Here is a 24,957-nt window from a genome sequence, read left to right as displayed (position 1 = left end):
TAACTCTTCTGGCATCGGGAATTACTTCTGCTCTTCGCTGGGCTTTGGAGGACTCAAAGTTCCCTTGGGTCAAATGGGAGGACCAGCTGGAGACTGTGTGGTGAGGGTACAGTCTGGGTCCATGGGAATCACCGTAGAGGACATGAGTGCTAACTAAGTCTCTCTGAGCACCCTCTGAGGAGCACAGTTTGGTGCTTGGAGCAAGCCAGGCTCTAAGGTCAGGCTCAGAATACACTGATGGCTTCAGGCCAGGTGGTCATAACTTGATGTCACCCACTCATGCTTCTTTCAACCTCCAGTGGCCACTTATTCCTCTCTCTGACCTCATTTCTATGCTCTCTCCTCAACCTTTCTGAGCTGGCTCTAGCTACTTGGTTTTCTGGATGATTCTGGAACTCTCAAGCACATTCTCAGTTCAGGGCCATAGAACATGCCATTCCCTCTGTTTGGAATGCTCTTACCCCACTTATCACCATGGCTTATTCTTCTCTTCATTCAAGTGGCTGCTCAAACACACCTCCTCACATTGCATTATGCTGTTTTTTCTTGACTATTTTTCTTCCTAACACTTTCCACCTGACATCATATTATACAGTCAATTATTCATGGTTTTTCTCTTCCCCACTAAGCACTAAGAAAGCAGGAATTTTGTTGGCTTTTTTTCCACTGCTGTGTCCCTCATGCCGAGAACAATGCTAGCACGTAGTGGGTGCTCAGTAAATGCTTGTGGGTGAAGTATTCAAAGGAAAGAAGCTGCTTGTCAGTGTGGTGTGCAAGGTCATCTGGAATTTTGCCTTAGTCTGCATTCCAGCATCATTCCCTTTGCTTTGTCACTTAAGCAGCCCTGGCCCTGCTGCAAGGAGCTGCACGTTTCATGCATTGAGATGCATCTCAATCTGTGATGCTCCTATTCGCAAACTGCTTCCTCTGCCTGGAACACCCTCCTTCCTTCTCTGCCTGACAAACAGCTACTCATTCTATACAGGACAGCACAGACACCTTCTTCTCTGGGATGCCTCTCTTGGTTCTTAAAGGTAAATTGTTTCCAATTTTGCAGACCCTGGGCTCCACTGCAGCAGGGACGTACCCCATCGGGCTGGATTATTGATGTGTTTGGCCATCTCCCTTGGAGACCGCCCAGCCAAGAGCCCAGGGCACACCTCGCAGCGCCCCGGATGCCTGGCCGGCCCGCCCCTGACCCTTGCATGGTAGTGGGTGCTGTGATCCCTCGCTCCCTGAAATGTTCTCAGCTTTTCTCCTTGCCTCTTTTTGGCTTCGCCTGAGACTTGCCAAGTGTTCTTGCTCAGTCTCCTTCCCACGCTTTCCTCTTCCTTGGAGTCTTTGAATGGGGTTCTGACCTGGCTTCCTTTCTCCTCTCATTCCACTCATGAGCCCTGGGTGGGCCCTTTGCCTCTGGGGTTCCTCATCACCTCCCGCAGTGGTTCTCCATCTGGCCTCTCTCCTGGTCTCCAAGCGGAGCCAAGCTTCCTCTGATCCCTCAGGGGAATGGGGAATCTCTGCCTCCCTCAGGGATCTACCCCATATACCCCCACCGTCTCCCCAGGTGCCTGGAGCAAACTGGGACCACTCTCTCCCCCCACCCCCTAGCATCTTCAGCATATCAGCTCCACCTTCTAATTTAGCGCCAGTGCACCCTCCTCTCTCCAACCCCAGCGCCCCCATTTTAGTGTGCCTTGGAGCTGGTACGGGTGAAGGCACAGAATGGACACTGAAGACTGAACAGCAAAAGAAGGAAAATAAAGAAGAAAAGTGGGAAAGAAAAAGAGGAGAAAGGGCCTGAGTCAGGATCCACTCTGCTTTCCTGACAACCAGGCCATGTTTTCCCTCTGGCTCACTCTCTCCCAATAAACGTCATGAGATCCTGCTATTGGGGAATCTAAATTCCCTCAAGGTGCTTGACCTGACTCCCTTCAACAGTTTCTGCATTTGCTTATTTCTATCTTGAGAGAAGTTGGGTGCTGATGGGCCTATAAATCCTCCAGGTGAGGAGAATGAGGTCAAGGGGAGTTCAGCGTTTGCCTGGTGGAGGGGCTGACAAGTGCAAGCCGGCCCTGTGGTCCTGCGGGGATAAGCAAGGTGGGGGCTGGAGAGGAGGAGCTGATAGTCTGAGCCAGGGAAGGGGGCAGATTGCATTTTACTGGCTGCCAGGTTATGTGCGGGGTGTCCTGTCTATGTTCTCATTTCAGGTTCTCTGCTTCGAAATGGCGTGATTCTCCTTTTACTGAGGCTCAGGGAGCGGCAGACTCATGCTTTGATCAAGGTCTTTCAGATTCCTAAGCCAGGAAGGGCTCTAAGCTGAGACACAGACAAGCTTTGCCCTCAGGTATTGCTGATTTAAATGGAAAGGCCCAGCCTCTGCCATCATGGGGGGACAGGTGGTCACTGTGTCTACTGCTGTGTGGGGAGAAGAGCAGGAAGGGAGATGGTCACCTTGTTCTGAGGGTTCTTTGTGCCTGGTGCATGCAATCATCCATTTGCTGAGTATCTACTCAGTACCTAAAGGTGGGGGGCTAAATCCAGCAGGTTGCCTGTCTTTATAAATAAAGTTTTACTGGAACAGTAGCTACCCTCATTTGTTTATGTATTGTCTGTGGCTGCTTTTGCCCTTTGGTGGCAGAGGTGAGTGGTTGAAACAAGACCTCATGGCCTACAAAGGTGGAAATACTATCTGGCCTTTTACAGGAAAAGGTTGCCAACCCCATAATTTTGCCAAGGGAAGCCTTGATGGGATGTTGAAACTGATGAACCCGACAAATACTCGGTTATTGTGCTTTTTATAGTGTATCTCTCATGCTATTACCCAGCTCATATTAAACTCTGGTCTAAGCCAGCACTTTGCTAGGTAGGCACTTAGAGGACCAAGGTGAATGGGACCTGAGCTGTTTTCTCGAGGGGATCATAGCCCACTGGGGGAGTACATAATTAGATGCTTATAGTACCACATGCCAAGTGTTTATGTATCATGCATTGTGGGGGACAGAAGGAGAGAGCTAGCCATGCTCTGGGAAGGTGGGTGCAAGATAACATGATTGCTTTGTGACTTGCAAAGTAGCTAAGCCTCATTCTTACTAAGAGTCCAGCTCCAAGAAGGCCGTGGAAAAACCAGAACAGGTCTGTAATCTGGGCAGGCTCCAGCACCCGCCCATTGGGAAAGTACAGTAGGAGGTTGGCGATGATGGTCATGATGGCCAAGGCCAAGAGCTGCATGCCCGTACCCCTGGAGCCCATCTCAGAACACATGGTGAATCTTCCCTGGAAGGGAGAGAGAGAACAACTAATGCCAGAAAGCTGCCTGGTCCAGCCACTGCAGACCCAGGAGGGGGTGCACCAGCCTCAGAGCCCCAAGAGCGAGATGCCGAGCCCAGCTCCCCCACTGGACTGGGGAGCTGTCTTCCCTCTCTGGGCCTCAGTTCCCCCCATAAGTAAGGAAAATATCGACCTCACAGATGGTGGTGTGTGGACGAAAGGAAGTATAGTAAATGTGAAAGCATCTGATTTATAATAGATAGTTCAGCAGGCTTTCTTTAAAGGATTGGGGGACTGAGGTAATGTTTCGGAACTGGCTGTTACCCTGTTCTGGTTCTTTCACCCACTCCCTGGGGAACTCCCCTAGTGATTATGGATTTAGGTCCTGGATCTAAATCTTGGCTCCCTCGCTTAGCAGCTGTGTGACCATGACCTTGGGCAAGTTATTTTATATCATTCCCCTTAACTTCCTCATCTGGAAAGTGGGACTGACCATAGCACTCACCTTGTAGGATGGTTGACAGGATGAAAATAAGATGATATATTCAGAACGTTCTCATACAAAGCTCTCAGTGAGTGGCAGCTACAGAACAAACAACTAAGGGGTTCGGAATGATCTTGGCCTCTCATTTAGGTGGAAAATTTCCTTCCTCATTCTCTTTGTCAATATCGACCCTGGAGATTTCTGAGAAGCTGGGTGGAGGCCTGCGGAAAGAGGAAAGGTTTTGCATCTTGCTTTTCTTTTTTCTCTCTCTGTACCTGATGTTCCTGAGTATAAGTGAGTTGGAACAAACTCAGTATCTCATTTGCTGAGTGAAGGCTGCTGGAGAAGCTTGCAACGCTGGTACTCCAGGGCTCTGGAACGTGTGTCTCTGTGACCCAGGGAGGGGTTCCTATTTCTATTTAGGTGGTGCCTTCTTTTCTTTTCTTTTCTTTTTTTCTTTTCTTTTCTTTTCTTTTCTTTTCTTTTCTTTTCTTTTCTTTTCTTTTCTTTTCTTTTCTTTTCTTTTCTTCTTTTCCTTTCCTTTCCTTTCCTTTCCTTTCCTTTCCTTTCCTTTTCTTTTCTTTTCTTTTCTTTTCTTTTCTTTTCTTTTCTTTTCTTTTCTTTTCTTTTCTTTTCTTTTCTTTTCTTTTTTAGGTGGCATGCTCTTAACACTCCTTTGTGCCCATTCTTGACTCATGCCTGAGATTAATGGGCTCATGAATAGTATTTCATTTACATTTACCACCTCGGTCCCCAGACACAGAGGCCTGATGCCACCACTGACCCTTCTCACGGGGGCAGCCTGGAGCAATTTGCAGAGCCAGGGCCCTCGCTTGGGGGACAAAACCGAGAATGTCCAGCCTTAGCTTTCCACTCCCACAGAAGAGCCAAAGTTACTAAGAAACAATGCCTTAAGCAGGATGATAATGCTTGGGGCTTTATTTCTATCTGATATCCAAATCCACGGCTGCAGAAAGCTGATGCCTGGATGGGGTGCTGCCTCTGGCTCCTCTGTGTGGATGAGGGAGACGGAGACTGCTGACGCCACTCCCCATTACGATCAACAACAGTAGTTGCAGTGAGAATGTAATGCTTAATGGGAAATGACCCTTTATGATAGGCAACAACGACACACACAGCTGCGGCTCCTCACCCTAGACACATACCTGACGTGATTTCATTCAATCCTCAGAACATCCACCGTGAGGTAACAGCTTTATAACTGCAGGAGGAAACAGGCTCGTAGAAGTAAAGTAAGATTCCAGGGTCTTACTGATCTGGTCACTTACTGATCTGTCACTCAAATATAGGTCCGCTCATTTTCACCTGGAATCATGCCTAGGTGGCACGCCTTAGGGCAGCTGAGTCAGCACCAAGAGCATCGTTGAGACTCCTGGCATCCCATAGAAGGGTACCAAGCCCAAAGCCCCCCATTTCTCTTTGATGCCTGGATGTCACAGCTCTTGCTGCAATGAATACGGCTGTCCTAACTCTCCAGGAAAATTGTAGATCTTCTGAAGAGGAAAGGGAGGGTGAGGGGTGGGGCCTGGGGCCACATGTGGAAAGGGGAGCCATGTAGCACCCAAGGTGGACACTCAATTAAAGCAGCGAGAAGCCCATTGTTCTCTTGGGGCCCGGCAGAGAATGTTAAAGCGGCTAAGGCCTCTTGGAAATCCAGGCCCTTCATTTCCTAGGAAGCACGGCCCCAGAGAGTCCTAACTACTAGCTGAAGGTTAGACGCTACGTAGTTGGAAATAGTAGCAAAAATAGCTGCCAGTCACGTTCACAGGCTTCTCTCATTTCATTCTGCAATAGTCCAACAACAGACACATCATTGTTAGACCTGTTTTGCTCATTTGCTGTTGAACATTCTGAGGCTCCGAGAAGCTAAGGAACTTGTCTGAGGTCACACAACTTGCAATGGGGCAGCTCATCTTAGTCTGTCCAGTTACCATAGCTTTGGGCCTCAACATGCTTAGCAGGTGGGAAAATCACAAGCCCTTGAATTCCTTAGTCACAGACTTCCTACTAGAAATTCTGTCTCATACTCCCCGTATGAGTACAGCATCTCATACTTGTCAGACGATGACACCCTAAATCTGGTTTGGACAGCATAGTTGCTGCATTGGGCTCTTAGGCCAACTGTGTAGCACCAGGCTGTGGGGATGTGCTTTCAACCCGAATCCTGCCCATTCCTAAGCACAGACACACAGACATACCCATCAGCCCAGTACCTGGTCGGTGGGGGCTTGGGGCACGGATACACTGGCAGCCTCTTCTGGGCAAGGCGCCCAGGCGCTGCCAGGCCAGTGGTGGTGAAGGGGCCCTGCAAGCCATGTGGCAGTTCCAGAGAGCCTTCCAGCTCAGTCTGTCTGGATCCTTCCCCCTTTTAGCAGGTATCCACCTCGCAGGGCAGTGTGGTTATAGCCACCTGGTCCTCCCTAAAGTCTTCCAGATGAGGAGGTCCCTCATCTCTTCAGGGGCAGAAGCCCTTTCCGGGCCCCTCTGAGGCCTCCCAGCATGATGGCACATTGGACTTTGAGAGGCACAGGCCTGCTTCCTGTCTGGCTCCACCTCTGTCCTGCTCCACCAGGCTGGAAAATGGCTCATATCCCCCCAGTAAGGACCAGCACTGTCTCCACTGCCAAGTGGCCCTCAGGGATGGGCCTAGTCACCTGGCTGCAAAGGCACTTGCGCTCTGCTCCTCTCTCTGGGTCACTCCTGATAACCTCTGAAAAGTTTCCCTGGTAGATCTATTTCCACTCAGCTGGGACAGGAGGAGGGGTGGGGGACGTGGTTGCTCTGGATGTTGGCAGGCAAGACGGGCCCACCAGCCCTGTGTGTACTTGTGAGGAAGGGCCTGCATTATGGACTGGGGGGTCAGAGCATCACCTGGCCATCTTGTCTTCTCAAATATCCCCTGCTCAAAGCCTCAGGGCTGTTGACTGGTCATACCTCATATAGATGGGTGGTGGGGCCTCCTGGCCCGTGCTTCAGCCTCCTGATTGGACTTGGTCTCTCAGCCAGTCAAGGAAGAGAAATGGATGGGCCTACTCTCCCTTCTCAATCCTCCCCCCTGCCCCTGAAGCTGTGGCGAGAGACAGATGAAGTGTAATCACTTGGGGCACAGTGCCAGGAACGTGGTCACCCAATTGCCCAGTGGGAAGAGCCCCAGTGGCTCTGCTCCCCTTCTGTTTTGGCTTTCCCAGCCAGGTACCACTGGAGGCTGTGGAAGACTGCAACGTCCTCTCTGTCTTTGGGCTTGCTGCCACCCCTTCTGGCCCATGAGAACACACTTCCCTTTAGCAACCCGTGAAGTTTTACATTTCCTGCACATAACGACTGCCCAAGTGCTGCTAAGCCCCTGAGAAAGTGGAACGGGGGGTTCTCTAATGAGACACTCTCAAGGCCTAACTATGTCATCATCTGTAACTACAGTGTTAACAAAGTGCTTTTCTGGGCTGCGCCTATGCTCTTTTCTTGGCGAGCCCAAGAGGCTTATTTTTTCCTCATTATTCAGATGGGGAACCAGGATCAGTGAAGATCTGAACTGCCCAAGGTCGGTGCAACCAAGAGAGCACTCAAGGGTCTCATTTTTGTGCTCTTCCCATGGCACTGAGAGAGCTTCTGATCTGGGGCTGTCCCACCAGAGTAGATTATGGGTCCTTGAATCTACTGTACACTGCTTGTCGCCTACAGAAAGCTCCTGGACAGGCTGCCTTCCATGGAAGGTAGCACTCAAGCCAGGGCAGGGCGTGAGGGTTGGGGCAACTTTCAGTAAAGATGTGGCTTTATCTGGCCCCCACATTGGCCTGGTAGAGGTGGCGCTTGGAAGATTTTCACTTCCATGCTGCCAAACGTCTGTACTATTTGATGCCTTTTAACAAGAGTACACCATTCTTAAGGATCAAAAACAATGCAGACATCGTCCAAAGCATAGCCTTAGCGTCATTCCCTGACGAATGTGCTTCTAGGAACAGACAAGGAGAGATGGGGAAGTTTCGCTTGAGCTTTGCGTAGAGGTAATAGGGTAAAAATGTCAAGCAGGCCAATAAAGTATAGGTGTTATACTTAGACACATATGCATACAATAATTCACATTCTTAAATCAAGTTTTCTGATTTATAAAGAGATCTCAAATACATTTCATACAGTAGCCCTGTGAGAGAGGTATTCTTTCATAGAGGAGAAACCTGACCTTCAGAGAGAATTAAAAAATTGCCCCAAGTCTTACAATTAATAGATGGAAGAGGAAGCCTTGCTCACCGACATATGAGTATTATACACATTCTTCTTTACATGTGTACATACGTACTTACATGTACCTGTGATTTTATGTCAGCATATGAAACGTAAGGCACACTCACAACTGTTTGACTTTTTGAAACATTGTGGGGTGATGTGCTTATCGGGTCTGCCCCTCTGGTCCCCAGAATCCTGGCAGCAATGGTCTGCCCTGTCCAGATATTGATTATGACAACCAGAGGGACCTTACAGGGATTGCAGAAAGATTTTGTGGATGTGATTATTAGTGTAAACAAATACATGCAAGGCTATAACTGAGTTCTATATAGAGTTTTCCTGCATCTCCAGTTCCATCTCACTACAAGAGTGTTGTAACTGCTCAGCGGGGGAGGTGGTTTCAATGGGGTCCAGTTTGAGCTTTCTCTTCTCCCATGCCCTGTTAATCCTCTCCTACATTTTTCATGCTGCTCATGCATTATGCTGCCGAATAGCACAAAGACTTTGGACACTAATAACCTTGCTCTGCCCCTTACTAGTTGTATGTATTTGGGTAGATTACTTAATTTCTCTGTATTTCAGTCTCCTTATCTCTAAAATGGGGATCACAATAATAGCAGGATGATCTCATAACTTGTAGGGCTATGGTGAAGATTACAGGTTCCTAGCACATGCAAATACTATTTGTCAATAGAGAGGTAGTAGTCACAAAACATCATGGGACAGTGCTTGATGTAGAGTAAATGCTCAATAAATGCCACCCAGTTATATTGTGCTAGGGAGCACCGAGTGCCGAGCCCTAAACTGCACTCTCTGAGGACATGTTTAGGATCACCATGATCCAAGGCCTTGCCAAGGTGGGGGCTTCCCTCTACCAAACCCTGTGCAATGCTGACACCTGACCATGGCCCTGGGAACAGCCACTGGTACTGATGTTCTCTGTAGCTCTCTAGTCTGCATTTCTGGGGTCTTGGTTACATGTAGTGTCCTTGTGGGGAGGGGTGGTAAATGCCCTGTGGCAGGAGAAGGAGCTCCTTGGTGAAGATTCAGACTGAAAATGGCTACTGTACCGTGTGGAGCCATGAATACTGGGACGGCTCCTGGCTAAATATCCTCTCCCTCCATCTTTGAGACAACCCAAAGAATATTCCTATTGATGCCATAAAAGGTCAATTTTGGGTGGAAGAATTTAAGTTAAGAGCTATATAGGGCAGCCCTGCTGTCCCAGTGGTTTAGCGCTGTCTTCGGTCCAGGGTGTGATCCTGGGGACCCGGGATCGAGTCCCACATCGGGCTCCCTGCGTGGGGCCTGCTTCTCCCTCTGCCTGTGACTCTGCCTCTCTCTCTGTGTGTGTCTGTCATGAATAAATAAATAAAATCTTAAAAAAAAAGAGCTATATAGACTCTGGATCCATATTGGTTGATTTCTTCTTTCTTTCTTTCTTTCTTTCCTTTTTTTTTTTTTTTTTTTGATTTCTTATTTCATCTCTGCCACTAAGTTGCTGCATGATCAGGGCTAGTTACAAGCCTCTCCTTCCCTCAGTTTTCTCATCTGTAAAATGGGGATAATAATAATAATATTTTATCTCCCAGGTTGTTGTGAGGATTAAATGAGTTCATATGTGTGAAGTACTTAAAACCATGCTTCCGCAGAGTAAACACTATGCAATTTACTATTAAACATGCAGAGTTAGCCCCCAGAAGAGTTATGGTTTAAGACTATAAAGGATCTAGTATTTGGTGAGCACCCTGTAACCAAGCACTGGGAACTTTATAACTTGTTCTATCAATTAGGAGAGTCTCAGCCCATGGCAGACACTGTTATAGAATCACCAAATCCTGTTCCCTCTTTCTCCTGGACTGAGAGGCAGCCTCCCAGCCTCCCTGGTAGATAGGTGTGGCCATGTGATTATATTCTGGCCAGTGGAGTACAGGCTTCTGTGACATGTACTACTTCCCAGCTTGGCCCATAATAATCTTTCACGTGTGATTCTCCATCCTCTTTTTCTGTTGTCAGCTGGCTGGATGCGGGGACCCTAGAAGATGCTTGAGCCACAAGATGTTTTCAGCTCTATCATCCACCTCCACTTTCCTGACCAGATAACTCTGGTGCCTGAGCCTTTTCAGGCTGAAAAGCTGGGTCCATGGGGTTCTCATCAGTGTCCTCTTCCTTAGGCATTTAGAGTCCAGCTTCTCCTTCTTTCTGATTAAGCTAGGGACCACACTTGCATTTGCTTTCCGTCTTGTCCATATACATTCATATTTCCTATCTGAGAGCTCCTCTCATTCTTTTATCCTTTTCAATTCTTGTCCTGTGTTTTTGGAGGGAGTTTTCAGGAGGGGGCAGAGACAAACACAGGTACCATCCTTCATGGTTAAATGGTAGTCCTGTTTGGTCATCTTTAAGATTGACATTGGAAATACAACATTTGAAATAACTTCAGAAAAAGTGATTTTGCTTTTATTACTTATTTGGGATTTTTAAGCATGAAACGACACATGTATAACTCTTCTGCCTTTAATGAACTGGATAGTTAATTAAATAGGGAATTAAGGATATAGATACTGTCTTTTCTTTATTTTCCTTTTTAAAAGGATGACGGGAACTTCCTCTCCAGTTTTGCCCCATGAAGAGCCAGCCTGACTATTCTCACCATCGACTTGGACTGACACCTGAGTCAGGCTACGGCAGGCTGGCTGGCTCCTTTGGCAGAATGTGTTGGAGGGAACTGAAGATCAGGTGGGCAGTTGAACCACATGAGTGTCACATCCTTTCACACCTCTGGGGTCTAATATCTATTTGTAATTTTGTGGCTCTTTGGATTCAAGCACGAAAGTCTCAGCCTCTGCCAAGAAGTTGCTAACTAGCTTTCATGTGTGTTTCAAAATTTTATTTTGGCTCCTTTTCTAATGATCAGTTGAGGGGAATTTGGATTCATCTTTACCTTTTTGGGCTCTAGTACTTGCAAATATCAGAAGGCGCCCTGGGGTCTAAGCCCCACATCCGATTTGGGGCTACTATGTGTCCCTGGAGGGGACAGAGCAGAGCGGTTTCTGGGTGAGCCTGAGGGGCTCCTTTGTAACCACAAATGACCAGTAGAGGGCGCCGAGGCCTCGTGAGGGCGCACAGCCCCGGGAGGGAGGAGGGCCGCGCGGGAAGAGCCGCAGAGCAGGAATTCTCTCACTCGGTTTTTAACTTTGCTGATTAAGAAAAGCTTATGCCTGGGAGGATGTGTGCCTATTTCCTGAGGGCTCATGGACAAGTCCATTAAACCTACAGGGGTTTTTGTGAATCAAATAGTTAAACGTACTAATGGTAGTAATGATTGCACCCATTTATGCTGTTTTTTTTTTTTTCTTAAAGATTTTATTTGTTCATGAGACACACACACACGCACACGCACACACACGCACACACGCGCACACACAGAGGCCGAGACACAGGCAGAGGGAGGAGCAGGCTCCAGGCAGGGAGCCCGACGCGGGACTCGGGACTCGATCCGGGATTCCGGGGTCACAGCGGGGTGGAAGGCAGCCGCTCAGCCGCGCAGCCGCCCAGGGGTCCCCGTACTGGGGCTTATGACATTACCTAGAATGAATAGAATATTCGCTGATATTGACCTAATTATTGGGGCGCCTGGCTGGCTCGCGGCTGGGCGTCTGCCTTGGGCTCAGCGGGGACCCGGGGTCCTGGGGCCGGCCTAGCTTGGGGCTCCCCGCTCAGCGGGGTGTCTGCCTCCCCCTCCCCTCCCCCTCCCCCTCCCCCTCCCCCTCCGCCGGCTGCGCCCTCTGCTCACACGTGCGTGCACATCTCTCTCAGATTAATAAAGTCTTAAAAAAATATTAGTGGTAACAAGACCAATCATCAGCTTCTAGGGGAGCATCAGGCTGTCTGGGGAGCCCAGCAGACTTGGGGAAGCGCCCCGCGGTGGGGACGAGAGGGGTGGCAGCCAGGAGCAGGAGGAGGGTGCTGGGTGCTGGCTGGGCTGGGCGCTCGGCGGGGGCTCTGCAGGCCGCGCCTCCGCCGGGTCCTACTCGGCCTCACCCTGGGCGAGGCGCAGAGGCCTTCCTGGGTTCTCCTCTTTACACTCGACGGAACCGGGGAACAGGGCCGCAGAGGGAGGGCTGCGGGTCAACAGCCCTTGGGACTGGCCCAGCTCGCAGCAACCACCGAGTTCTGGTGTCACGGGCCATCTGCTGTTCCTGTTCCAGAAAATGAGACTGGGTCCCATTCCCTTGAATAAAACCCCCCACAGGTTTGAAACAAATGGCTGTTCAAACCCTTGCTCACCTTACTTTCCCCTAAAATCTTATTTCACTTGCTCTCTCACTTGTGCCTCACAGTGGAACATTGTTTGTGTGCTTTCTAATGCACATATTTCCTAGGAATCCGTGGAAATGGCGAGGTACTGATCAATGAGCGCTAATTCTGTTCTTCCTGGAATTCTCCCAGCATCAAGCATAGAGCCAAAAACCTAATAGGGGGCATTATAAACACTTGCTGGGCTATTTAGTGAATGGCAAGACTCTGGCCATAATGATCTAGGGCTTTCTTCCTCCTTTCTGCCCCTCCTCATCCACTCTGTGACTTACTCCTTTCTTTCCATGGCTCCACTCCAAAGGAGGGAAAAGATGCGGCTCATAACTCATAACTAGGCCACTCACAAGTGTCCTCAGAGAGAATCCTCTTCAGGACTTTAAAAAATAGGTTAAATCTCCCAGAATCCCTTAGAAGGGTCCTGAGGCTCAGCAGTTATCCCCTTAATCCTGAGTGACAGATCCAACCATCAGGTTGGTCATGAGAGCACTTTGCCTCAGTTTTCCCATATGTATAATGGGGTTAATAGCACCTGCCTCCTACCTTCTCCGCAAAACGTGGTGAGATAATGTTGTAACATGCACTGCAGTCCTCAGATGAAAGGTACCATATAAATATCAAGTGCTATTAAAAGCCCTTGACTTTTGGAAGATCATGGAAGCTTCATTGCTTATGGGGTTCACAGCAAGATGGATGAAAAGACAGGGGGTTGCACCCAAGGACTTCTTGGCACTGGGACCTGGCAGCTGCCCATGAGAATGCGAATCTGTACATGAAACAAGGGCCAAGAAGTAATATGACAGTGACCCCAAAGGAAACATTAAAATGCTTTACAATTTAAAAAAATAAATTTATAAAATAACTGACCTTGGTTAATACATCAAATAGTATAGAACTTTGGTCACAAAAACCACAGTTCCTTGCCTCCTCCTTTCCTAACTCCTATCCTTTTCCCCAGGGCAGCCACTTGTCACGTTTTTACTGGTTCTTTTAGTATTACTCCTCACATCTCTAAAGAAAAATGTTTAAAGTCCTGTGTTTTGAGTGTTCACACTTAGAAATCAGTTACTGAATTTCTGCCATTGATCTGTTATGATTTTACCATCCTCTGTCCCCCTCCTCACAACCTTTGATTTTAGCTCATCACTATTCTGCCTCTTTTATCAGTTTCCTTGGAAATTTTGTCACAAACTTACCATTCTATGTCTTGTTCAGCTCTAGATGCTTGTTGACACTCGCTTTGCAAAATGAGGCCATTGGCATCCCTACCCTGCCCTTCGGCTCCCCTCCCTGCCTCTCACCTCCTGAGGTCTCCCCATTGGATTTCCACGTTGTCAGGATTGATGATACGTACATACATATATACATTCTCTCCTGACACCATAACTGTACACTGTGCTCTGTCTGGGGGTTTCATTTAAGGGTGGAAGATCATTTTAACTATTGAGGGCAGAACCTAATTTTGTACAACAACAATTATATTTTCTCTCTTATAGAGCTTTGGATTTTTCCTAGAAGTCCTTTCTTTGTCTGACGCTGGTTGCTTTTGTTACATCCTTAATTTACTTTCACATTCTTTTTTTAAAAGATTTTATTTATTTATTCATGAGAGACACAGAGAGAGAGGCAGAGACATAGGCAGAGGGAGAAGCAGACTCTGCCCTGGAAGCCTGATACGGGACTCGATCCCAGGACCCTGAGATCATGACCTGAGCCAAAGGCAGAAACTCAGCCACTGAGCCACCCAGGCATCCCTATTTTTGAATTCTTGATCCAAACAGGCATTCTGTTAAATGTTCTGTGTCTGTTCCCCCTCTCCCCGGTACTCCCTCCTGGGCCTCTCTCCTCTGATTGACTGTTCTCTGCCTGCCAAATGGTCACTACTCTGGGACTTCCTCACTGCTTCCAGGCCTTGGAGCGATTGTATGTCTTTGCTTCCAGGCCTTCCTTGTTCTTGGCTTACTCTTTTGTTTTGCTAGGGACTATCCCTAATAGCTTTCCCCCAAAAGCCTATTAAAAACAAATTCTGAGGTCTGAATGCCTAGACATGTTTTTATTTTGCCCTCAATGTGAGAGTTTGCTCAGATAGAGAATCCAAGATTGAAAATGTATGTCATTTGCCTAGAACGTTGAAGGCACTCTTCCACCATCTCTAGTTCTAACATAACCAGCGTCCTTACGAGAAGAAATTTAGACACACGGAGAGGAGACACCAGGTGAGGACACAGGCACAAGTTAGCCATTTGCAGGCCAAGGAGAGCGGCTTCCGAAGAAACCAAACCTGTTGACATCGTGAACTTGGACTTCTGGCCTCTGGAACAGTGAGAAAGTACATTTGGTTGTAGAAGCCACCTCGTCTGTGGTGCTTTGTTACGGCAGCCCTAGCAGACTAACACAGTGGTCAAGTTCAAACGACAAGTATAGGTATTAACAAACTTCAATTGGCTCCTTTTAATAAGGAGAATTTATTGGCCGCATAACTAATAGGTGGTAGGCTGGCTTTGACCACTGCTGAATTTAGGGGGCCCCATGCCATTACCAGATGTGGCTTCTTTCATCTCTCAGCTCCGGGTCCTCCCTTTCTGCCTTTGTTTGCTGGCCCTGGGTGGGGTTGGGTCGGGTGCTTCGAAGTTTAAGTGGAAAAGAATCTCCACCTCTTTTTCTGTAGCTTCAGATAAACTCCCCTTGTTTGTGGCTTTCTCTTTTGAGTCACATGTTCTGAGCCAGGTGCTGAGATCAGGAAGATAGGGTGCTCTGATATCTAGTCCCGTGTCACATATGCCCCTTTTGAGCTAGGGGTGTGGAGTCATCTCTGTCCAAACTGTTGAGTGAGAACGGGAAAGCAGTGATCGTCTCAGTGGAGGGAGTAAATATGGGGGAGCTAAATATCACCAAAAGCTTAGATATGCTCAGTTACATTTTGATTTTTGATTTTAAATATGTTTGGTAGCAGAAGCCAGAGAGGCATTCAGATGACTCAAAGCTAGGAATTTAAATAGTGGAGTAGTGGCAGGAAGCAGTAAGGATTTGATCCAAGCAGTATCAGTGAGCAGTATTCATTTTGGTCATCCTAGAGCACTTGTCCATGACCTCTGTCTTTGTAGTGGGATGGGGAGTTATGGCTCCTCTTACTCGTCAGGACTCCGAGGCTCCATGAGAGAGCCCTGGGAAGAGACATTTATTTCCAAGCTTACCACCACGTGTCCTCATATCCTTAACATTTTGCTTCATTCCAATACCCTCTAGACTCAGTGCATGGGACCATGCGCCTTTCTTTGATTCATGGCCTTCAGAGAGAAAGTGGAATGCTTTCTTGTTGGGAAATCTCCTACCACTTGAGAACTGAACACCCTTTATCACTCTCCTTAGAAAACCCATTCCTGGGCTTGGTTCCAGGTTCTATAACTGACTCATTGGAGGGCCTTTGATCTGCAGTTCCATAGTTGGTTGCCTCAGTCTCCCCATTTAAGAACAGGTCCAACCAGACCTTTCTTTCTCTAAGATGTGGAAATATATAACTGAAATTTTGCTTTTCCTAATTTTCCTTTCCTAAGTTGGTGTCTTCCTATCAGCTGTCCTCATTGTCTTGTCAACTGATATCAGTTAGAAGGAAGGTGGTAATAATAATATTAATTAATAATAATAACAAATAACAACAGTAATAGTAGCTTATATTGATGGAATGTTTCTTTCATGTTAAGTCTCTGCTAAGTGATTGTTTTTTAAGATGCACAACAACACTTTGTAGTGAGTGGTCTCATCACATTATGCTCATTTAACACAGAAGGAAACTGAGGCACAGAGAGGCTAATCTAGAGCCATTGTTCTGAACTGTTATACAGCACTCCGATCCTGAACCGCATGAAGACAAAAGGCTAATGGACTAATACCCAGCTTCTGTCCTCGGGCTGCCCGAGTTCGGTGGCTACCTGGGGGACTTAGAAAGAACCTTGGTGGTCATGGAACCTGACCCTCAGTCCACAGGGGGCGGATATCGAGATAAAGAGATGGAGTGACTTGCTCAAGTCACTGTAACAGGACTTCTTCATCAACAGTGATTTCAAAACACCTTTTCAGTCCATATCAGAACTCACATGTTGATTTTGAATTAACAAAATGTTCTGCTCCAATAACATTGGTTTCCAGTGATAAACAGAAAAGTTGTGGGGCACAACTTTGTGTGGCTCGGTTGGTTGAGCATCTGATTTCACCTCAGGTCATGATCTCAGGGTCCTGAGATCAAGCCTTACGCTGGGCTCCATGCTCAGCACGGATTCTTCTTGTCTCTCTCCTGCCCCCTACTTGGTGCACACATGCTCTCTCCCTCTCTCTCAAATAAATAAACAAAATCTAAAAAGAAAAGTTGTAAGCACTTCCTTTCAATACAAGTATTTTCCATTTCAAGAACTGAATCATACTCAGGCATCAGTGTATTCCAAACAACTCTCAGGCAGAATTTCTGCTACTATGCACATGGGCTCATCGCGGTTGTCCCATGATGTTATCTGATACGGGAATTTTATCGTTAGCTCCTGTTTTCTCTTCAAGTATCATTGTTTTTCTGAACTTTGGGGGTGGTTTTAGAAGCTCTGGAAACATGATTTACTTATTTATTTTTGTCATGAGGAGCACAAGTTTGAGCCATGCATGCCTCTGTAGGTTTTTTCTTTTCTCCAATCACTGCAGTTACCATTTTCTTTCTTTCTTTCTTTCTTTCTTTCTTTCTTTCTTTCTTTCTTTCTTTCTTTCTTTCTTTCTTTTTTTTATTACCCTATTTCAGGGCACCTAGGTGGCTCAGTTGGTTAAATGTCTGCTTTCAGCTGGGTTCATGATCCCGGACTTGGGCTCCCTGCTGAGCAGAGGGCCCTTTTGTTTCCTCTGCCTCTGCCCCTCCCTGCCCTCAGCCCATGCTCTCTCTCACTCACTCTCTCTCTCAAATAAATAAATTATTTTATTTTTTAGGTTTTTTAATTAAATATTTTATTTATTCATGAGAGACACACACAGAGAGAGAAGCAGAGACATAGGCAGAGGGAGAAGCAGGCTCCATGCAGGGAGCCCGATGTGGGATTCCATCCCGGGACTCCAGGATCATGTCCTGAGCCAAAGGCAGATGCTTAACCGCTGAGCCATCAAGGCATCCCAATAAAATCTTTTTAAAAAGGTTTCTAAATTAACCTATTTCTTTTAAGATTATTTATTTATTTATTTGAGAGAGAGAGAGAGAGCAAGCAAGAGCATTAGCAGAAGAGGGGCAGAGAGAGAGGGAGAAGCAGGCTTCTTGCTAAGCAGGGAGCCTGACTCAGGACTCCATCCCAGGACCCTGGGAACATGACCTGAGCCAAAGGTAGATGCTGAACTAAGGCACCCAGGTGCCCCTCGATTAACCTATTTCTTGAAAAACAAGGCCACTGGTCTTTGTTTGAACACAAAACAAGAGCATTAATGGCTTTGTGCTTGAGAAGTTCCCCTACAGACAGGGCACGGCACACCAGAGAAGAGTGGATTGCCCCATCATTAGACCAACTTCTCATTTAGTAATGGTGTTTCCCATAGGTAACTTCCTCTCTCATGGTCTCTACGTATGCTTGCATCCTTTTTGCTCTTTATGATTTTATTCTGAAATGTGGTCTTGCTGTTATTATTTTAATCATGACTTTTACTTCAGTGAATCATATTTGGGAACTTGATCCAATTTTCATATTGGTAGCATAATCTAATGCCATAGTTAACGTAACAGTGCTAATTTAGCAAACATGAATAATAACATGCAGATAATATAAAATACTTTAGTTGAGACAAAACATATTTTGTGGCTGCTCTCATCATAGCAATATGTGTCCTTAACTTATCAAAGGCCATCCAAGTCAACATCGCACCCCTTCACGTTTTCTACTTCTCTTTTTTATGCCTTAGCCTTCACATTTCCAGTTTTCCTCTTCATGCCTGACACTTTCTACCTCACAAGTATAGTAATATTTCCATCTGTATTACTCCATTCACCTACTCTCCCTACCCTTCATTTTTTTTGTTGTTAGGACTTTCAGTTGTGCATATATTGTAACTTATCCATACAATTTTATTACTGTCACTTTAAATAGCCAGTTGTCTTTTTGAAGAAATTTCTAGAAGAAAAACAAATTACAAAAAAAAACAAAAAACAAAAAAAAACCAAATTACAGTACTTTATATTGACCCATGGTTTCTGATGTTCTTTTTATTCTTTCTGTAGAATCAAGTTTCTATCTGGTAGCATTTCCCCCAACCTGAGGAGCAACGTAACATTCTTTTTTTTTTTCTTTTTAAATATTTTATTTATTCATTCATGAGAGACACACACAGAGAGAGAGAGAGAGAGAGAGAGAGAGAGAGGCACAGACACCGGCAGAGGGAGAAGCAGGCTCCACGCAGGGAGCCTGATGTCGGACTCGATCCAGGGACTCTAGGATCACGGCCTGGGCGGAAGACAGGTGCTAAACTACTGAGCCACCCAGGGATCCCCGCAATGTAGCATTCTTGATAGTGTGGTCAACTGTAGTGTGGGAAATTCTCTCAGCTACTTTTTATCTAAAAAATCTTTATTTTATCCTTATTTATTTATTTTTTAAAAAGATTTTATTTATTCATGAAAAAGAGAGAGAGAGGGAGAGACTCAGGCAGAGGGAGGAGCAGGCTCCATGCAGGAAGCCCAATGCGGACTCGATCCCTGGACTCCAGGATCACACCCTGAGCCAAAGGCAGATGCTCAATGGCTGAGCCACCCAGGTCTCCCTATCCTCATTTTTAAAAAAGATTTTACTTATTCATGGGAGACAGAGAGAGAGGTAGAGACATAGGCAGAGGGAGAAGCAGGCTTCCTGCGGGGAGCCTGTTGTGGGACTCCATCCCATGGGATCATGCCCTGAGCCAAAGGCAGACGCTCAACCACTGAGCCACCCAGATGCCCCTTATCCTCATTTTTGAAGATGATTTTCCCTGTGTGTATATCAGACATTGGGAAGAATGTTTTTGGACTGAAATTTATATGGAGCTTTTCTTCTAAGGCTGGATTAGCTCATTAATACTGTACTGCCATTAAAAATTACAAAAAGTCCCAACGGCAAGAGCCAATTGGCTTGGGAGAGCACTAAGGTCATCTAGTGAAAGCTGCTTTTGACGTAGGGAAATGCTAAATAATTTTTTAGATAGAACCCTGACAGCTCTGCCTGTACAAATGTCTGCTTCAAAACCAAGGGGCCTTTCTTGTAAAATGCTTTGGGCAAATGAAGGTTTTGATGAAGGTGTGTCCCTTCTACGAGTGACATGAAAGATGACATGCCAGATGTGGTCTCACGCCACATAAAACAAGTCTGTAGGAAGAAGTATCGATACATGAAAGCCCTAGCCTCTGTCCGTACGCCTCTCTCATTAGGGCTATGGCAGCACAGGCTGCTCACTCATAAGCACTTACCAAGTGCAGCAGCAGGTGTTGTTGGGCGCCGCGCAAGAGCAGTTCTGCAGAACTGGCTAGCCCTCTGGGACACGAGGCATGGGCATGGGGCCACTTGCACATGAACCATGGCACATTCTAGGTGGGAGTCAGGTGCGTTGGAGGAAGAGCAGCTACAACAGGACTTAAAGGCTCAAGGAATTGGGGAAGTGAGGGAAAGTGGGCAGGGCCGACGTTGCTATGGGCCGTATTTCTGGAAAAGCTGGATCTTGAGACCCACCTTGAAGAGGTGGAAGCTATGGGTTGGACGAGTGATGAGATTTGAGGGAAGGAGTGCTGGAAAAGGAGCAAAAGCAGAACAATACTAAAATGGACTTGGCAAAACGTGGGTTTGGTGAGAGCATAGGCAGCATGGCAGGAAATTGATGAGAGACTGTAGAAAGTACATGCTGTGGAGTGGTGTGGGCTGTGTGGGACCCAGATGTGGTTGGGGGTCATGACAATCTGACCTGATCCCACTTACAATCCCGAGACACTCAGTGGAAAACTGCCATGTGAAAATCAGATTTTGAGAAGGGGCTTCCTGGCATGGGCAGGTGACTGAGCAAAACCCAGAACCACTCGGGGTGGGGTGGGGGTGGGGGTGGGGGTCTGAAGACCAAGGAGGAAACTGGAGTCATTTCAGAGCAGTGCTGTGTAGTAGAAATAGAAGGCAGACCACATATGGGATTGTAAATGTCCGACGGTCACATCGAAAGGGTAGAAAAGAAAAGATGACGCTACTACAAATAATATACTTTACCCCGAGAGATTGAAAATAAGACACTTCAACATGTAACCAACACACAAATTATCAATAGACTAGGTGATGGCCTTTTCCTCCTGAGTCTTTGCATTCCAGTGTGCATTTACACCAATGGCACATCTCAACTTAACTGGTAAGTTTTCATTGGAAATACTCAATCTGTACTTAGGTTTCATAAAAGTTATAGCTGAAAAGTTGATTTGTGTACATGAGTTGTTCCGCACATACTTAAATGTTTCCCAATAACTGAACTAGTTATCAGTAATTAAATTAAAAGTGATTAAAAGCAGGGACACCTGGGTGGCTCAGTCTGCTAGGCATCTACCTTTGCCTCAGGTCACAATCCCACGGTCCTAGAATCGAGTCCCAAATCGGCTCCCTGCTTAATGGGGAGTCTGCTTCTCCCTCTCTCTCTGCCCCTCCCCCCACTCATGTGCTCTTTCTCCAATAAATAAATCAAGTCTTTTTAAAAAAATTAATTAAAAGTAAAAAAAAATTCAGTTCCTCCCTTGTACCAGCCGTTTTTTTTTTTTTTTAAAGATTTTATTTATTCATTCAGAGAGACATACAGAGTGAGAGGGAGGCAGAGACACAGGTAGAGGGAGAAGCAGGCACCACACAGGGAGCGTGATGTGGGACTCGATCTCGGGTCTCCAGGATCAGGCCCTGGGCTGAAGGTGGTGATAAACTGCTGAGCCACCCGGGCTGCCTCCAGCCGTGTTTTAAGTGCTCAATAGCTTCCTGTGGCTGGTGGCTACCCTACTGGACAGCTCAGGTGTGAGCCTTGAGCTGGGGACACAGTAGGAAGGGGGTAGTTTGAGGGGGCATTTCCTTGGAATTGTGCTTCCTTTGCTGCACTAAAGAGCAGAGGGGGCAAATCAATTTCTTTGTTCCAAGAGAGAGGCTAAAGATGATCATCTTTTGTCTACAAATGTTTCTACCATCAGTTCCCTGAAGATAGGAACACAACATTCTGCTCACTTTTCTTTTTATCCTCATCCTGCTCAGGGCCTGATAAGCTTGTCAAATATTGACTGGACCTAAGGAAACCATGTCACCTTAAGTCTTGAATTCTTTTCATTCTTCTCAGAACGTACTGCTTTGTTCATATTTGAATCTACAGTTCCCCTGCTCACCTTCCTTTCATCATCAGTCCCCATCTCTGGGATCAAGAGTTCCTGTCTGCCTCTTAGGGGCTCTGATTTAAAGAATGTTGACCAGAGATTCAGAAAAGCAGGCTCAGCAAAACTTGATCTGAGAATTCTCTTAAGTTTTCTTCATTTCTAATCCTTCTTCCTTTCCTACTCCATTCTATAAGGATTCATCTCTGAAATGAACACAGAAAGTTCTTCCACAATATTAGAAAGGTCTGGAGACTTATGACCTCATGCTATGATTTCTGCAGAGGGCCTTGGTCACTGATCTATGAGAGGGCAATGGTCAGATCAAGACCCCACAGAAGGTACCTCTGACCCTCAGCTCAGTGAAGACAAGAGTGAATGGTGGCCCTGACACTACCTGTAAGGCTATTCTCATCGCTGATGGGCCCAAGTCAATCACTGGGCTACTCGGAGCCTTACTAACTGGTTTCCAGGCAGACTTCATGTGGGAGACATATTCTTTTACATCTTTTAAAAGATCTTTTTTAAAGTGCAGTTTTGAATTTACAGAATAACTGATCAAACCTAGAGTTCCATGTATCTACCTCTCCCACCTCATCACCGGTGCCAAGACATATAGTTTCCCCCATTCACATCTTGCATTAGTGTGGCAAATCTGTTAAAATTCACAAACTTAATATTAATACATCATTATTCACTAAAGTTCATAGTTCATGGAACCCCTAGGGTTCTCTTGCTGTCGGGCACTCTATGGGCTTTGACAAATATGTAATGATGTGTAGCCACCATTATAGTATCATACAGAATAGTTTCACTGCCCTAAAAGTTCCCTGTGCTTCACTTAAGAAATCAAAAAGACAATATTTCACTACATATGAAAATTCTGTAAAACTCAAATTGTAAGGTTCATAAATAAAGTTTTATTGGGAAGCAGTCATACTCATTTGCTTATATATTATCTATGGCTGCTTTTGCTCTATAGCAGAGCTGAGTAGTTGCCTTGGGAACATCTGGCCTGCAAAGCTGAAAATATTTACCATCTGGTCCTTTACAAAAAAGTGTGCTGACCACTAATCTAGATGATGAGTTCTGGAAAGCTTGAATTATCACCTCTTAGCACTTAGGGAAGGGACATGAGCATAGTAGGCTTCCCCTCTACCCTGACTAGTTTCAGATCTAGAATGTTAACAATCTTTCCATAGTCAACTTTCTCCCCAGAATCCCTTCTGCCATTTTGTTATGGGTCTTTATCACTTTTGTTTTGATTTTTTTAAAGTGAATCAGAGTGTGCAGTGAACCTCTGACAAGTGTGCAGTTGATATATTCCTAAGTCATAAGATTGTGGATCAAAGAACTTACTCATTTGCTCATATACTGTCCTCCCTGCCTCCAACAAATGTTGGCTTAGTATTCACTTTCTGTTGTGTGCAGTCCTGGTTAGTAAAGATGAAAAAAGCAGCCCTAGTCCTTAGGAGGTCAGAAATGAGTGCAGATAACAGATAAAATGACAGCTACAACACAGTGTGGTAAGTACCATAAACTAAGCTTCAGACACCAATAATAGAGTCACAGGCCCAAGAATCCAAGAACCACCAATCACTTATTTAACAAATGTTTACTAGGTACCTATTAAATACTAAGTACTGTGCTAGGTGTTGGGAATATTATGGTGGGCAAGACAGATCTTAAAGAGCTCTTAGTTTACCTTATACTTATCATAAATATAAGAGGGATTTTTTTTGAGGCCATCTGATGCAATCCTCTTATCTGATGAAAGAATCCTTACTCCAGGTGTCTTGCCAAGTGTCCCTGGTCTACTCCAGTGATAGGAGACTCAAGGATTAATTTATGTTTAATGTTGGACAGTGATATGCATTGGTTGTTATGCTTTATTTGAATGAAACTGCCTTTCAGTAGAAATTATGTATTTCTGAGCTGAAAAGTGCTTGCTAAAAAAATCTACTCTTTTTTATATTTATATTTATATTATATTATATTATATTATATTATATTATATTATTTTTTCATCATGATAAATGTATTCTTTAATCCCCATCACTTATTTCACCCAACCTCCCTCCCAACTTCTCTCTGGTAAACATCAGATTATTCTCTATAGTTAAAAGTGTTTCTTGGTTTGTTTCTTTCTCTCTCTTTTTTTCCCCTTTGCTCATTGGTTTTGTTTCTTAAATTCCGCATATGAGTGAAATCACAGGGTATTTATCTTTCTCTGACTTATTTTGCTTAGCATAATACTCTCTAGTTCAATTCATTTGGTTGCAAATGGCAAAATTTCATTCTTTTTTGTAGCTGAGCAATATTTCATTGTATGAACACACCCCATCTTCTTTATCCATTAATTTATTGACAGATACTTGCACTGCTTCCATATCTTGGCTATTGCAAATAATACTGCTATAAACATTGGGGTGCATGTAACCCTTTGAATTACTGTTTTTTGTATTCTTTGGGTAAATACCCAGTAGTGTGATTTTTAGATCATAGAGTAGCTCCATTTTTAACTTTTTGAGGAAACTCTATACTGTCTTCCACAGTGACTGTATCAGTTTGCATTCCCACCAAGAGTGCACTAGGGTGCCTTTTTCTCCACATCTTTGTCAACACTTGTTTCTTGTGTTTTTGACTTTAACCATTCTGACTAGGTGTGAGGTGCTAGCTCATTGTGGTTTGGTCTGCATTTCCCTGATGATGAGTGATGTTGGGCATCTTTTCATGTGTCTGTTGGCCAACTGGATATCTTGTTTGGAGAAATGTCTTTTCATGTCTTCTGCCCATTCTTAATTGGGTTATTTGGATACAACTCTAAGTTTTTCAATAGAGAGAATCTAATATAAGGAATCAGTTATAGAAAAGATGAAAGCACTTAGAAACCAAGCATGAGAAGATGAGATAATCCTATGATTAGTAACAGCAGGATGCTGCTCCATCCTTAGGCTTGGCTGGACAACAGAACAAGGTAGCCTTGTCAAAGTATGATGCTGGACGTAGTTGGAGTTAGAACCACAGTGAGAATATCCAGCCAGAGGTTGAACCACAAGGTCACAAAAGCTGGGACTCAGAGGAGACAGCCACTGTCAGAAATGCCACCCCAAGGCAGATTGGGAAAAACAGAGTTATCTTGGTTTCTGCTCTCTTCTGCCAATGCATCCTACTGGATTCACCACCCAGAAGCCAGTAGACCAGGGGATTTGTGAAATGCAGAGGATGGGTCTGAGAGTAAATAAGGAACTCTGTGACTATTCTTAATACATGTGGCTTGCTTACAAATGGT

General features: G+C 45.6%; 1 long non-coding RNA gene across 1 annotated transcript; it reads left to right on the top strand.

Moving 5' to 3' along the window:
• The first annotated feature begins 1,943 nt into the window (after positions 1-1,943).
• LOC119864869 lies at positions 1,944-2,583 on the top strand. The gene is made up of 2 exons (XR_005375346.1): positions 1,944-2,003; positions 2,208-2,583. It is a non-coding gene; the product is annotated as an uncharacterized LOC119864869 (long non-coding RNA).
• Positions 2,584-24,957: the final 22,374 nt, after the last annotated feature.

The sequence above is a fragment of the Canis lupus genome, chromosome 21, assembly GCF_011100685.1.
Source record: "Canis lupus familiaris isolate Mischka breed German Shepherd chromosome 21, alternate assembly UU_Cfam_GSD_1.0, whole genome shotgun sequence".
NCBI classification, from domain to species: Eukaryota; Metazoa; Chordata; class Mammalia; order Carnivora; family Canidae; genus Canis; species Canis lupus.
This window is presented reverse-complemented; position numbering and strand designations above follow the sequence as displayed.